The following is a 14,279-nucleotide window of genomic DNA, read 5'->3' on the forward strand; positions in this document are numbered from 1 at the left end:
TCTAAGCTTTGTCTGTGAAGCAAACCAGAAAACATGCTTATGCAAGCATGGAGCTGGGAGCTAGAAAACTGAACGTGGAAAGTCTTGGTCTCTAGTGGCATTAGCAGGCTGCTCAAGGCATTGCAGCACTTCATTAGTTTTTGCCATGAAGGACATACATATAGACGAGATGGCAGCATAGTCTGAGACAATGTACAACTGCGCCACACGATAATTGAATGCAGGTCGTTGAGTTCGGTTCGGGTCGGTTGTCGAGTGAGCCGATTGAAGAGAGAAAAGTCATTGCCAAATCCTTACAAAAGGGATTATGATGTGTATTTTTGGTCAAAGTGGCATACAGTTCTCTCTCTCTCTCTCACATCACTTTAACTCAACTCAAGAGGCAGTTACTTGAAAAGTATTTACCTATGTATGTGCTATGCAAACTTATGCAATTGAAATAGGACACGAAACGTTTGATTAATTGATGACGTCAATTGAAGTGAAGAGCGAAAAGTAAATATCAAAAACAAGCAACTAGAAAGTTATCTCTGATTTTGGGCGGTAATCCTATTAAATTCTCTCAAGAAAACTAAATTTAAAAATGTTAAAAGAATGCAAATAAGCATTTAGAAAATATATATTTTTTTGCGTGTGTGTTTAAGTGTGTGTGTGTGTGTGTTCGACAAAAGGATTAAAAATATGAACTTGCAAGATCAAACTGCAGTCATGTGTGCAGGCAACAGCGGCAACAACGGTTGTGTTACAAAAGGACATGCTTGCCACAAAAGGATTTTCACAATTTGTCAAATACCATTAAGTGGTGGACAAGGGCAAGGACAAGGACACCAAACAGTAAGGCAGAGAGAGATAGTGAGAGAGAGAGAGGGAAATGGAGAGTAAGACCTCCGCTTGTTTATAAACCCAAAGGACATACAAAAAATAAGGGATTTAAATGTCGATAATATGTCTGCAAACACACACACACACACACACACAAACAATTGCACTCACACACACGCAGAACAAAACTCACAAAATGTTTGCACAAAATGTCAAAAATCAACATGAAATTGTTGAACTAGAAATAATCGCAGCCAAGAAAAAAAAGAGGGGACAATCAGCAAAAAAAATGAAGAAAAGATGAAAAAATGAAATCAGTCCAAAAAAAGGAATTAATGCAATAAATGTAAACCAAGAACCACTGAAAGAACAGCAAAGAATTGAACCTCTAATGGCCCATGGCATATATGATGGATGTGATAAAAGTTTCTTAATTAATCAAAAAACTTTGTTTGAGCGGGGCTTCAGGTCAATCTTACTAATTTATTTGTAAGATTTTAAATCATAGGCAGCACAAAAGGTGAGCAGGTTGTCTGTATAGCTATTTCAAAAACCACCAAGTTCTATCATCAAAAGATTTCGCTAAAGAATCCACAATTGTAAATGCCATACCATATCTTCAACGCTAAAAGTAGTTGGGAATTCAAACCACATGAAGCGAAAAAAGAACGGCAAACCTTGCAACTGCAGATTCCACCTTTTTTATGGACGCCATCACAATTAGTGTAAAGGGCTTCGCCTTAACCAACTAACCGTCGGGCCCAAATATTTTTGTTATCGTATATTGTACTATATTCAAAAAACATGGTTTACAGTATGTGTAATAAGGCGGGTCTTTCGTTTTTGGTGTTTGTCTAGATTTCGACCTTTTTTTGAAGTTAATCAAAACTGGATTTTAAATTTTAATATGATTTTTAGCAAAATAAATAAGTTTAAATATATAAATTTTATATTTAATGTTTGTATTTTAAAACTTGTACTCAAAAATTGAAGAATTCATTAACTCTTGGGGATAGTTTCATTAATTAAACAATCAATCAGGGGGAATTTAGCCTTTTTCGTTAGTTGATTTTCATAACATTTGTAGTTTTTTTAAATTTGTATTAGTGGCATGTATTAACGGCTTCAAATATATATACATATAATTCATATAAATTATATTTGGTATTTAAATTTAACTGAATTAAGCAAAGGAATGAAACAGTTGTGTTTCTTCCCCCTCAGTAACCGCTCTCTCGTAATAATTTCACACATCACGCATACGCAACGTATATATTGCATACATTGTGTTGCGTATTTGTGTTACTCTCTCCCTTTGTGTGTGTGTGTGTTTGTTTGGGTGTTTCGTATGTTTAATTACAACTGATGCTGATTGGGGCATGCAGATCATGCTGACAACGTGCTTTATAAACTAATGGGTGATTTTGAACACTTTTTGGCATAGGCTGCATTACAATCACCACCACGTTTGCCAGACTCGTTTCAGACTCTTGATATTCACCATCCATTCGATGCGTTAGTTTGTCATTCGAACTCGATGGAGTTAATATAATGTGTAGAATCTCGCCAAGTAAACCGCTTTCATGGCTCAAGGGAACAGCTGCATGTTCACAAATCACTCGTAGCAAACAACTCCGTCCGGGTAGTCCCATATTGTCCAATATCATCTCAATGCCACGATAAATAATCCAACGATATATGGCACCATAGTCAAACTGCTCATTTCCATTTGTCTCCTTCTCTCTGGCCGATACGGTCATCGGTTTGAGATAGACACGCGTGATCTCTGTTGAATTGGTGGGCAGAAAGTATTCTGCTTTCAACACATAGCCAGATGTAACTGATTCGAAATGTAAACCATCAACAGGTATACCGATACCGCCAATAAATTGTAAACGTGTCGGTGTGGTGGGCGGAAAGATAAGCGATCTACTAAAGCGTTTGAGGTGACTATTGCTACTGTAACTGCTGGAAGCCGTAGCAGAAGACAGTAGAAACCATAGCCAAAGAGCTAAGCCAGCAAATGTTCGATCCATTTGGTTGAAGAACTAAAAAAGAACTGGGGGCTTAAGAATTTTCACATCTCCAATGAAGCTCAATTCCCTCTAAACAGAAGTCAACTCACTTTCTTTATTCAAACTTGCGGCTTCTCGTTTTGTTTACTTTCATTTTAAATTCAGTTCAATTAGCACTCATGTGAGAAGTGCCCTGATCTAGTTAAATCAAAATTAGTCGTTAACTAAAGACCATAAAAACATTTAAATACATGTGACAAAAGAAGAATTGAAGCATGAATAAAGAACCTTTTTTCGAAGAGAGAATAGCAAGGTAAAGGGAACTCTAATACACTTTATAGGAATGAAGTATGAGGCTTTAGTTTTAAATTCTGTATACCAAAAGTAACGATCACTAAATAAACAACGCAAATTTCCATTAAAAAGCTAATGTCTTCACTTTCTTGGCACATTAAATGCAGATATTAAATTACGAAAGACAGTTTTGGTTTACTTTTTTCTTCATTGTTTAAGAATAAGATGCCGCCGAAATTCGCTAACTGCCCAGCAGACCCGACGCAGCCACCAATGGGTTAACCCATATCACTCATTCTCTTTCATTTTCATACTTATTCTTAAGCGCCAGCCTACGTGCTGGGAAATTAACCGTTGCATCTTGCGCTTTAAGCTTACATGTTAGGTTCTATGCTTGTTACTAAGCGGCGGACAGAACAGTTTGGTTACAACCGCGAGTAAGGGCGATTAATTTATAGCGGCTCGCTTACAAACGGCAGATATTAAATTACACTCGCTTACAATCATAGCAGCTCTCAACGGCTCGCTTACATCAACGCTTTAATAACGACTCGCATACGGCACACACACCATACACACACCCATTAGCATAAGAAATACACGTGGAAGAAATAAATGAAGTATCACGTGAAAAGTGGAGTGTTTTCTTGTGGGCCCGCTATAACATCGAACCTCAGCGCCAAACTCAACAATTCTATAAATTATGCCAGGAATTAATTCTATAAATTAATTCTATAAATTACGCCATAAAGGCAATGAATGAATTCTATAAATTAATTCTACAGATTAATTCTATAAATTAATCTAACAGTGGTAAACCACTAAATGAACCGAAAAAGTTAATTATTTAACTCAACTCGACGGGTCAACCCACGGTTCTACACGCCAATCATATAGAGGTTAACCTCGATGATTGCATAACCAATCACTAAATTGTGATACATACCTCAACGGTCAACCGTTTACGACCTACATAGGTCACATAACTAATCAACATCGCTTAAAAGTATAAACTCATTGGTAAACCATGGCAACAAAAGACTTATCAAGTGGAATATATCATTGCAAGAAATGCATGCAGGAAGAAATGACCGCATGGTGCAATGCAATCGATGCTGTTCCTGGTATCATTTCGACTGCGTTGGAGTAATAGACGAGAAATCTGAGAACAGCTGGAACTGCGACTGCGTCAACGTGTCATCGGAAGTCATCACAACCATATTGAGCAACGCCCTGCAGAACCGGAAATACCACACAGCAGGCGAACCTCAGGCTACTTCGTCACCAGCAAAACCAACGGTGCCGCTACCAGAACCGGATCGGACTTTGGACTATGCCCGCCAAAAATATTCCCGGACACAGCTAGGACGGCTATTCCTATTTTTACTTCTGCCAAACAAAAAGCGATGGTCACATACTCAGCAGTGCGTGACACGTGGCATTACGATCACGAGGCACCGCAGCTGCCGTTCCTAACCTCAAACAACACGCGTGCTACGATACGCGAACAACCGCACCTAAGTGCTACGCCGATGGCGCCCTGGAATTTCACAAATACTCAAACCAGGGCTGCATCGTACTATCCAGAAAGTAAAGTGCGAATGGACATAGACCTAAACACAGCAATACCAAGCGCGGCACAACTTGCAGCCCGTCAAGCGATACCGAAAGAGCTTCCAACATTTGATGGCAATCCTCAGAACTGGCCTCTATTCTACAGTAGTTTTCAGACAAGTACGGAAATCGCTGGGTATACGAATGCAGAAAATCTTATGCGGCTGCAAGCTAGCCTGAAGGGAAAAGCACGTGAGTTTGTTCAATCCAAACTCCTGTTACCAGCAATGGTCCCTGAAATCAAAAAACATTACGTATGTGTTTCGGTCGGCCAGAGCATATTTTGCACAACTTACTGGAAAAAACGCGGCAACTACCCGCAATAAAAGATAAGCTTGAACCACTTATCGAATACGCACTGTGTGTACGAAACATCTACTCAACGATGGAAGCATGTGGACTCACAGGTTACATGCAAAACCCAATGCTCGTACAAGAGCTACTGGAGAAACTCCCCACACAATTGAAGCTGCAGTGGGCAATGTTTCCCAAAGACACTAAGGTACCATCAATGGAATCTTTTAGCAAATGGATCTACGACATAGCTGAAGCAGCAAGCCAGGTAACTTCGCCGCTTTACCATAAGAAGAGCGGAAGCCTAAATCATCACACAGAGGCACCTAAAGAGCAGGTCAAGGAAATTACGTGCGTCGTATGTAACGAACCTGGGCACAAAATACACAGCTGCCCATCGTTCAAAGCCACGCCACATCAACGAAAGATGTCTTTTCTGAAAAATCACAAGCTCTGCCAACAATGCCTAAACCGTCATCATCAAAAGTGCCAACGCGAAAAGGTTTGCGGCATACGAGGCTGCCGAAGCAAACATCACCCATTGATCCACGAGATGCAGCCAATACCAAAGGCTGCGAAACCCAGCAGCCCAAACAGGCCAGCTATGGTCACCAACGTGCATACGCGGGAGGGCAAGCACACCCAGCGATCCAGAGAGTCTGGCTCAACATATTTCCGTGTCATTCCAATACAAATCATCAATAAAACGAAAGTCACTAACACCTTTGCATTTCTAGATGAGGGATCGGCACTAACGCTCATCGACAACAAGGTCTTTAAGCAACTCGGCTTAAAAGGCGTTCCAGATCCACTGTGCCTAAAATGGACCAACGATACAACACGCGAAGAAAATGCATCGGAACGTGTCACGCTTACCGTTGCCAATCCACATAATGGCAATCAATTCTACTTGGAAGAGGTTCACAGAGTAGATACCCTGGATCTACCTGTACAGTCTATCGACATAAGGGCTCTCGCCAAAGAATTCCCTCACCTAGCGGGACTACCGATAGCATCATACACCAACGCACGCCCAAGCATCCTAATCGGCACAAATAACTGGAACCTCGCGTGCCCGGGATGGGCACTACAAAGCTCCACGCCATCAAGGGCCACTAGAGCTAATGTCAGCGTTCACATGTGTGGATGCCGAGACGCAGACGCCAAGCTGCATGAGATCATCAAACAAGCGTTCTCATTAGACGCTACCACAGCAAAACCGCTATCATCACCAGAAGAAACTCAAGCTCTAACCAGACTTGAATCTACTTCCGCCTTGAAGAACGGCAGGTACGAGGTCGGTCTAATGTGGAAAGACCCTGAAGTTTTATTACCTGATAGCTACGCAAACGCACTAAACGGCTTAAATGCCTACAAAAGCAATTTTCCCGACAACTACAGTTGAAGGAGCAAATCACCAAGCAAATCGAAAACCTCGTCGAAAAGGGCTATGCTCGCATGCTGACGCCGGAGGAAATAGCTGCACCAAACAGACGGACATGGTATCTACCAACCTTCATAACTAAAAATCGAAATAAACCAGAGAAGGTCCGGCTTGTATGGGACGCAGCCGCCCAATCCGGCGGCCAGGCCCTGAATGACTACATCTGGAGTTGTCCAGATCTCCTAAACTCCCTGTTTGACCTCTTACTCTCATTCCGAGTGGGACGAGTGGCGATCTGTGGCGATATCGCCGAGATGTTCCACCAGATCCGAGTGAGACTAGCAGACACCCATGCGCAAAGGTTTCTGTGGTTCGACAGCAAATCCGAGAGGCAAGAGCCTAACGTCTATGTTATGGAAGCGCTTACTTTCGGAATCAATTGCGCACCCTGCATTGCACACTTTATTCGTGACAAAAATGCAGATCGATTCTGCCAACAGTACCCTCAAGCAGCACAAGCCATGAAGGACTACCACTACGTGGATGATTTTATATACAGCGGCGACAACTACGTGGAAGTCGGAAACATCGCAACTCAAGTCAGAGACATCCATGCAGCAGGTGGTTTCCACATACGCAATTGGTCTTCGAACTCAAAGGAGGTCCTACGAATACTAAAGAGCGGAATCGCGAATGCTACTCCCCGAAGCTGTCGAAATTACCGCAACAGAAAAGGTACTCGGCTTATATTGGATGCCGAACTCCGACGTATTCACATTCATCTGCAAGTTCGCCAGGCTGAAGCGCAACGTTTTAGACAGCGACAAAATACCAACCAAACGCGAGCTCTTGCAAGTACTTATGTCAATGTACGACCCACTCGGCTTCATCTCTTGCTTTACAATAGAGCTGAAAATCCTACTGCAAGAAGTCTGGAGAAGCGGCATTGGCTGGGATACTGGTTTGCCCGACGCATTGTTACCCAAATGGATACGATGGAAACGGATCCTTACAACAATCGCCGGATTGACCATCCCGAGATGTTATTTCAACAGCAGCGATCAAATCCATGATGTCCAGTTACACACGTTCGTTGACGCCAGAGAATTGGCATACGCAGCAGTCTGCTACCTTCGGATACGCCAGGGGGAAAGAACCTACCTCAGCTTCGTGGCCTCCAAGGCGAAAGTGGCACCGTTAAGTCCACTATCTATACCAAGGATGGAACTGCAGGCCGCAGTTATCGGAGCAAAGCTGAGTAACCGAATCCAACGCAATCCAAGTTTGTCAATTAACTCGAGTTGTTATTGGTCCGACTCAAAGACTGTTCTCAAATGGCTTCGTATGGATCCACGAAAGTTTCAGCAATTCGTCATGCAACGCGTGGGCGAAATACTGGAATTCACAAACGTTAGCCAATGGAACTGGGTTCCAACCAACCTAACCCTGCAGATCTTGCTACTAAAACAAACAACGCCAATAAATATAAACTTGGCTACACGGTCCAGACTATTTGCTGCAGGATCAACACGAGTGGCCAAAATGCGATGATTTGGGGCCACCAAACAATGCTGAAGTCAGGCATAACATACTCTTCATCGACAATTCGCCGATGGAGCTAAAACTTAACGCGGAATATTTTTCCGACTGGCGCAGGCTATATCGAGCTTTCTTCTTTGTTCTATACATTGAGAAACTGAAAGCGAAACAAAAGAAGGCATCGCCACCTACAGAGGTGTCTTACGAGATGATTCAGCAGGCACGCACACTCCTACTGCGGCATGCGCAGTCATCTGAATTCAACCCAGAAATTCGCAACTTAACGAGAGGTAAACCTTTAAAAACAAATTCTAAACTCATATGTTTGAATATCTTTCTAGATGAAAACCAGCTCCTACGTACCCGAGGGCGAGCAGAAAACCTAAACGGCCAAAACCAAATACTGCTCCCATATGGGCACCACATTACTCGGCTCATAGTGAACTGGTATCATCAGGAAATGCACCACACATCCCATGAGACGTGTATTAACAGGATTCGAGGCATGTTTTACATACCACGCCTACGAGTCTTATACAAAGGCATGCGGAAGTCTTGCCAACGCTGTAAAAATGAGAGCGCCATGCCTGTTCCACCGCAAATGGCTCCCTTGCCCATCGCCAGGCTGGCTGCCTACCAACGTCCCTTCACTTACGTCGGTATCGACTACTTCGGGCCCTTCTTGGTTGCTGTAAGACGGCGAAGCGAAAAAAGATGGGACGTTATTTTCACCTGCTTAACCATACGGGCAGTGCATATAGAACTGGCGTGCTCTTTGGACACTGCATCGCGGGACCCCGAGAGAAATTTACAGCGACAATGGCACTAACTTCAAAGCTGCTGAAAAGATTATCTGTGACAAAGCGCAGACGATCAACTTCAACGCCGTGCAACCGGCGTTCGATGACATCAAATGGAAATTTAATCCACCAGCCGCTCCTCATATGGGGGGAGCATGGGAACGACTTGTTCGTTCCGTCAAGACAGTACTCTAAGCCATCTGCCCAGCGAGAAAATTCACCAGCGAGGGCCTACAAAGCGCACTCTGGGAAATGGAATTCATCCTAAATTCCAGACCGCTTACTTTTGTCTCTCTGGACAACAAAGACGACGAGGCTATCACCCCTAACCATCTACTACTAGGATCAGCAAGCGGCTATAAACCAGTCTTCGAAACCACACATACCGTACAGCACATGTGGCAAGCTGTACAAGAATTCGCCGATCAATTCTGGCGACGATGGGTACGCGAATACGTTCCAGATTTAGCCAGGCGAGGAAAATGGTTTAGGAAGAGACCACCAATAGCAGCTGGAGACGTCGTTGTAATATTGGACGAGACTCTGCCCCGAAATAGATGGTCAAAAGGTATAGTCGAGCAAACAATCCTGGCCAAAGACAACCAGGTGCGTCGAGTGATCATCAGAACTGCCAACGGGACTCTTCAACGGCCCGTGGCTAAAGTAGCTGTATTAGACGTCGGCTGTTTTGGAGCAAAGCAACCCCCTGAAGAGAGCAGCTTTACTGGGGGGGGAATGTTGCCGCCGAAATTCGCTAACTGCCCAGCAGACCCGACGCAGCCACCAATGGGTTAACCCATATCACTCATTCTCTTTCATTTTCATACTTATTCTTAAGCGCCAGCCTACGTGCTGGGAAATTAACCGTTGCATCTTGCGCTTTAAGCTTACATGTTAGGTTCTATGCTTGTTACTAAGCGGCGGACAGAACAGTTTGGTTACAACCGCGAGTAAGGGCGATTAATTTATAGCGGCTCGCTTACAAACGGCTCGCTTACAATCATAGCAGCTCTCAAACGGCTCGCTTACAATCAAACGGCTTGTATAATAACGACTCGCATACGGCACACACACCATACACACACCCATTAGCATAAGAAATACACGTGGAAGAAATAAATGAAGTATCACGTGAAAAGTGGAGTGTTTTCTTGTGGGCCCGCTAAAACATCGAACCTTAGCGCCAAACTCAACAATCGTGTTCATCTGAAGCGGCTTCACCAAATCAGATGCACTAAAGAAAATATAATACAACTGTACTTTGGCACGTTTGTGGTTGTTTAACTAACCTAGTATATGACTAGAATTACAATCAGAATTACAATTGGAAATGATTCTGCGAACTTACGAATACCTCACGGCTTATTGTTATATTAATTCTTTGAATTGAACTTAGTACATTTTTTAAGCCTCTTATGAACATAAAAAAAAAATATATTTAATGTAGTTGGATTTTTATAATTAATTTAATACACAGAAAAGATTTCAGATTAAAGAAGGAGAGTTCTGATTTCAAGTGTCATTTAAGTACTTAACAAGTTGTTAAAAAAAATGTCAAAACGACAGGAAAATGTTATTTAAAAGTTACTATTGGCAAAGAAATACATATAGTTTTTATATGAAAAGTGCCCCTTTTAGGTGGGTCTTAGACTAGAAACCCTTATAATATTGAGTTCACCTATTCATTAAAGTCATAAGCTTAAAACGAACTTCATAATATATAGACAAATTTCATGCTTCGATTAAATATTTCGTAACAAAATTTTTACCTTATTAACATTGGCTTGAAGATGAAGCTTATTTCTACAGAAATTCAAGTACTTATAGCTAACAGCATTCAATATTAGATACAATAACATTTTGTGTCCAAAACAAATAAGTGAAATCAATTTACAAAGTACAAACAATTTGACCCAAAAATTTCAATCTAATTATGCATGGTCACTATGCGGGTCACTTTTGCCGAAAATTCAAATAAACAAAAGCCTTATATGCAAAAATGAAAACATAAAGAATACAGAGGAAAGAACAAAAAGGTTCAGTTGAAACACACGTGCCTATCCGGAGTGTGTGTGTGTGTGTGGAAGGGAATTGACAATTGAGAGCCAAAGAGACAACGAGTGAAAGTGGATTGAAGTGGCAATCAAATAATGTTACGCTTTTCGACCTTTTCCAAATGAGATTAAACTAAAAGACCAAACAAAACCGAAAAGCAACTGCCGGCAGTATTAATTGAGGAGAGTGTGTGTGTGCTTGTTTGTGTGTAGATGTATGGGTGTGGGGTACATAAAGAACAGCTGTGTCCAAGAGAACGGAAAGGATACTAGGGCAATGAAAGGTACCCTTAACTTGGCTTTACCGTGTTTAATTGAGTTTGAAATAGCTGCCAGATTTTTTTTCTCCCCTCCCGCCATTCTCCCGCCTAGTTTGTGTGAGGCCAAACAAAATTGGCTTAGTTATAAGTGTATGCCACCCCGCTGAGGGTGTATGTGTGTGTGTGTGTGTGTGAATGAGTGTGTCCAAGGTTCCGGTTTTACGCACTTTTCTGACATTTTGCTGGCCCAGACAGAAACTTCGGGTGGTTAAGCAAATGAATTTGTTTCTGATTCTCAGTTAACATTTTATGGCATCATAAATGTTGAAGAAATCGCTTCAATTGGCATTTTCGAATTGCACTTTACGATTGAATCTTAAATGAATATGTATACAATTGTTCACGCCACCGGGTGAACAGCAGTGAGCGGCGAAGAGCAGTGAAGAGTGAGGAGGGTTTTTTGGTCCTCGGCATCTACGGTCACACCAGGAGGGGTGACTGGGTTTTTTCCAATGGGCATCGCTATATACTTAATCGAGATTTTCACCCGAACACCCGTTCACCTCCTGTATATTATACTTTGCGATTTGTCACTTTTTCCAACCGAACCATTTCGTGTGTGTGTCGGTATATCTTGTGAAATAAATAAATCAAACATAGAATTAAAACGAAGTTTTCGCGCGTTTTAATCATTCTACTCACGTACGAGACCCTGAAGATATTGGCACCCGCCAACCACTTGCTACTATATCGGGTCCTTCCGCCCCGCCACAAACATTGGTCCTTCGAGCCGGATATCCTTCCGCTCCTCCAGCTTGCATCGGCGGAATTCCTGATAAGTACAAAATTTCATTATTCGTTTCATTTGCCCCTACATACTAATAAAAGTGTGAGGTTTTCCCGCTTCTCCATAGCGACCTACACACTTTTACATATTGTATGTACATACCTGACCTGTTCCAAGGGTCCATGGTAGTTCCTAATCCTTAGCGTGTTTGTCCAACGTTCTCGTTTTCCATTACATTTCCATTTCTTTATTTACATTTTTCCCCGCACTTGTCCAAATCCACCTCTTTTACATATGCATTCACATGTACATGTAATTTCCACAGCTGTTTGCCAAGTCCGCGTAAAGGGTTAAAAAACAAAAAAAATATTAAAGTGTTATAAAAAATAGAAAAAAAATAATAATCCAAGTGTTCACCGCGTTTTCTTATGTGTTGAAATAATTATTTTTAATGCCAAACTAATTTCCGCACGCGCGTATCTACGTACATACACACATCGTCATCTGTTGATGTACGCGCATATGTACATATCCATGTACATATAATCCCTTCACACATTTACCACAACACAAAAGGCCAAAAAATATTGTTTTTTTTTTTTTAATAGCACTTAACGTATGCACCGCGATTTCTTGCGCGTTCGAATTAGGTGCGAAATTAATTCCCCACGCGCGTCTTTGGAAACCGGTGCACTTGCTTACATATGTACATACATACTTACATAGTCATACATTGCACATATGTACATATCCACAACACATAATCCATTTCGGTGTCGCGCATTGATTTAACACCACCCCACCTCCAATTAAATGACAATTACTTACGTTATTTTTGTTGTGAACAACGCGTGTGCACACATATCTATATACTCACCTGTGTACTTATGCATGTACGTACATACATAGATCAAGCATTTGTCCACATGCATTGATCGTTTGTTTTGTTTGCCTTCGCGCACAACACTCGCGGTGTGTAAAAGCGTTCTTTTGTTATTGGTTTTCTCTTTTTTTTCACAACCACAAAAAAAATTATTAACATAATTAAACAACAACATCAAAATATAAACAACGGCCGACAGCTGTTTTCGGAGTAGTGGTGACACGTGAGTCGAGTCGTGATATCGATAGGCGGCTCAAGCGCGCCAAGTTCAAATCACATTATTTCCGATTCCCTTTTTTTCGCCTAATTATATATCCGCCCATATTTATAACTAAATACATATATATTTTTCCAGCACTATCGTGCCCACATTTATATATCCGTCCATATTCATAAATTATATATATATAATTTTCTCCGGCCAGTATTTGCGCACATATATATATCCGCCCATATTTATAAATAAATACATATATATTTTTTCCAGCACTATCGGGCCCATATTTATATATCCATTCATATTCAAAAATTATAAATATATTTTTTCCGGCCAGCCTTTTGCGCTCATATATATATCCGCCCATATTTATAAATAAATACATATATATATTTTTTCCAGCACTATCGGGCCCATATTTATATATCCATTCGTATTCAAAAATTATAAATATATTTCTTCCGGCCAGCCTTTTGCGCTCATATATATATCCGCCCATATTTATAAATAAATACATATATATATTTTTTCCAGCACTATCGGGCCCATATTTATATATCCATTCATATTCAAAAATTATAAATATATTTCTTCCGGCCAGCCTTTTGCGCTCATATATATATCCGCCCATATTTATAAATAAATACATATATATATTTTTTTCCAGCACTATCGGGCCCATATTTATACATCCGTCCATATTTATAAATTATATATATAATTTTTTCCGGCCAGTATTGTGCGCACATATATATATCCAGATCCAGATTTATACGAAAACGTATTTTCTTTTATCCTATACATCTTTATTTATATATTTCCTCCGTGTTTTGTTTTATACGTACTCCCAGCGTTACTTACGAATCCATACAAACTTGTTTTGTAATCATTTAGCTTTGTCTACGTGCAAGTTTTGATCCGCACTCGTGCGTTCGTATATTGTTCCGCATCTATCCCCATTAAAAGGGCTCCGTTTCCGAGCCGCACGCGAGATAATTCTCCCGCAATCCTGCGGTGCACAGTGAGAAAGCTCTTGCGTCCTCATACAGTCCACTTCTCATTTCCTCAAATTTTCCTCATTTCCTCATTTTCTCAAAACCCACAAACTCGGTATTCGACGGTAAGGTCGTCCCCTGAGTATGTCCACGGAGCCGTCCAAGACTGCGCCGAAGTCTAACGGTCTTTCGTCTCCCTCTTCAACTCCGGAGAAGGTTCGGCCTCCGATAACTCCGGCGACCGTGAAGCGTACGGATATTTCGCGCAAGTTCTCGTCTGTTCGCAGCCGCAGCGAATCCCCAAGATCCCGTCCGTCTTCG

At 41.4% G+C, this 14,279-nt stretch overlaps 1 pseudogene; it reads right to left on the reverse strand.

The window, feature by feature from the left end:
* Positions 1–2,226: 2,226 nt before the first annotated feature.
* LOC26529035 lies at positions 2,227–2,858 on the reverse strand (annotated as a pseudogene).
* Positions 2,859–14,279: the final 11,421 nt, after the last annotated feature.

Source organism: Drosophila willistoni, unplaced genomic scaffold (genome assembly GCF_018902025.1).
Source record: "Drosophila willistoni isolate 14030-0811.24 unplaced genomic scaffold, UCI_dwil_1.1 Seg669, whole genome shotgun sequence".
NCBI lineage: Eukaryota > Metazoa > Arthropoda > Insecta > Diptera > Drosophilidae > Drosophila > Drosophila willistoni.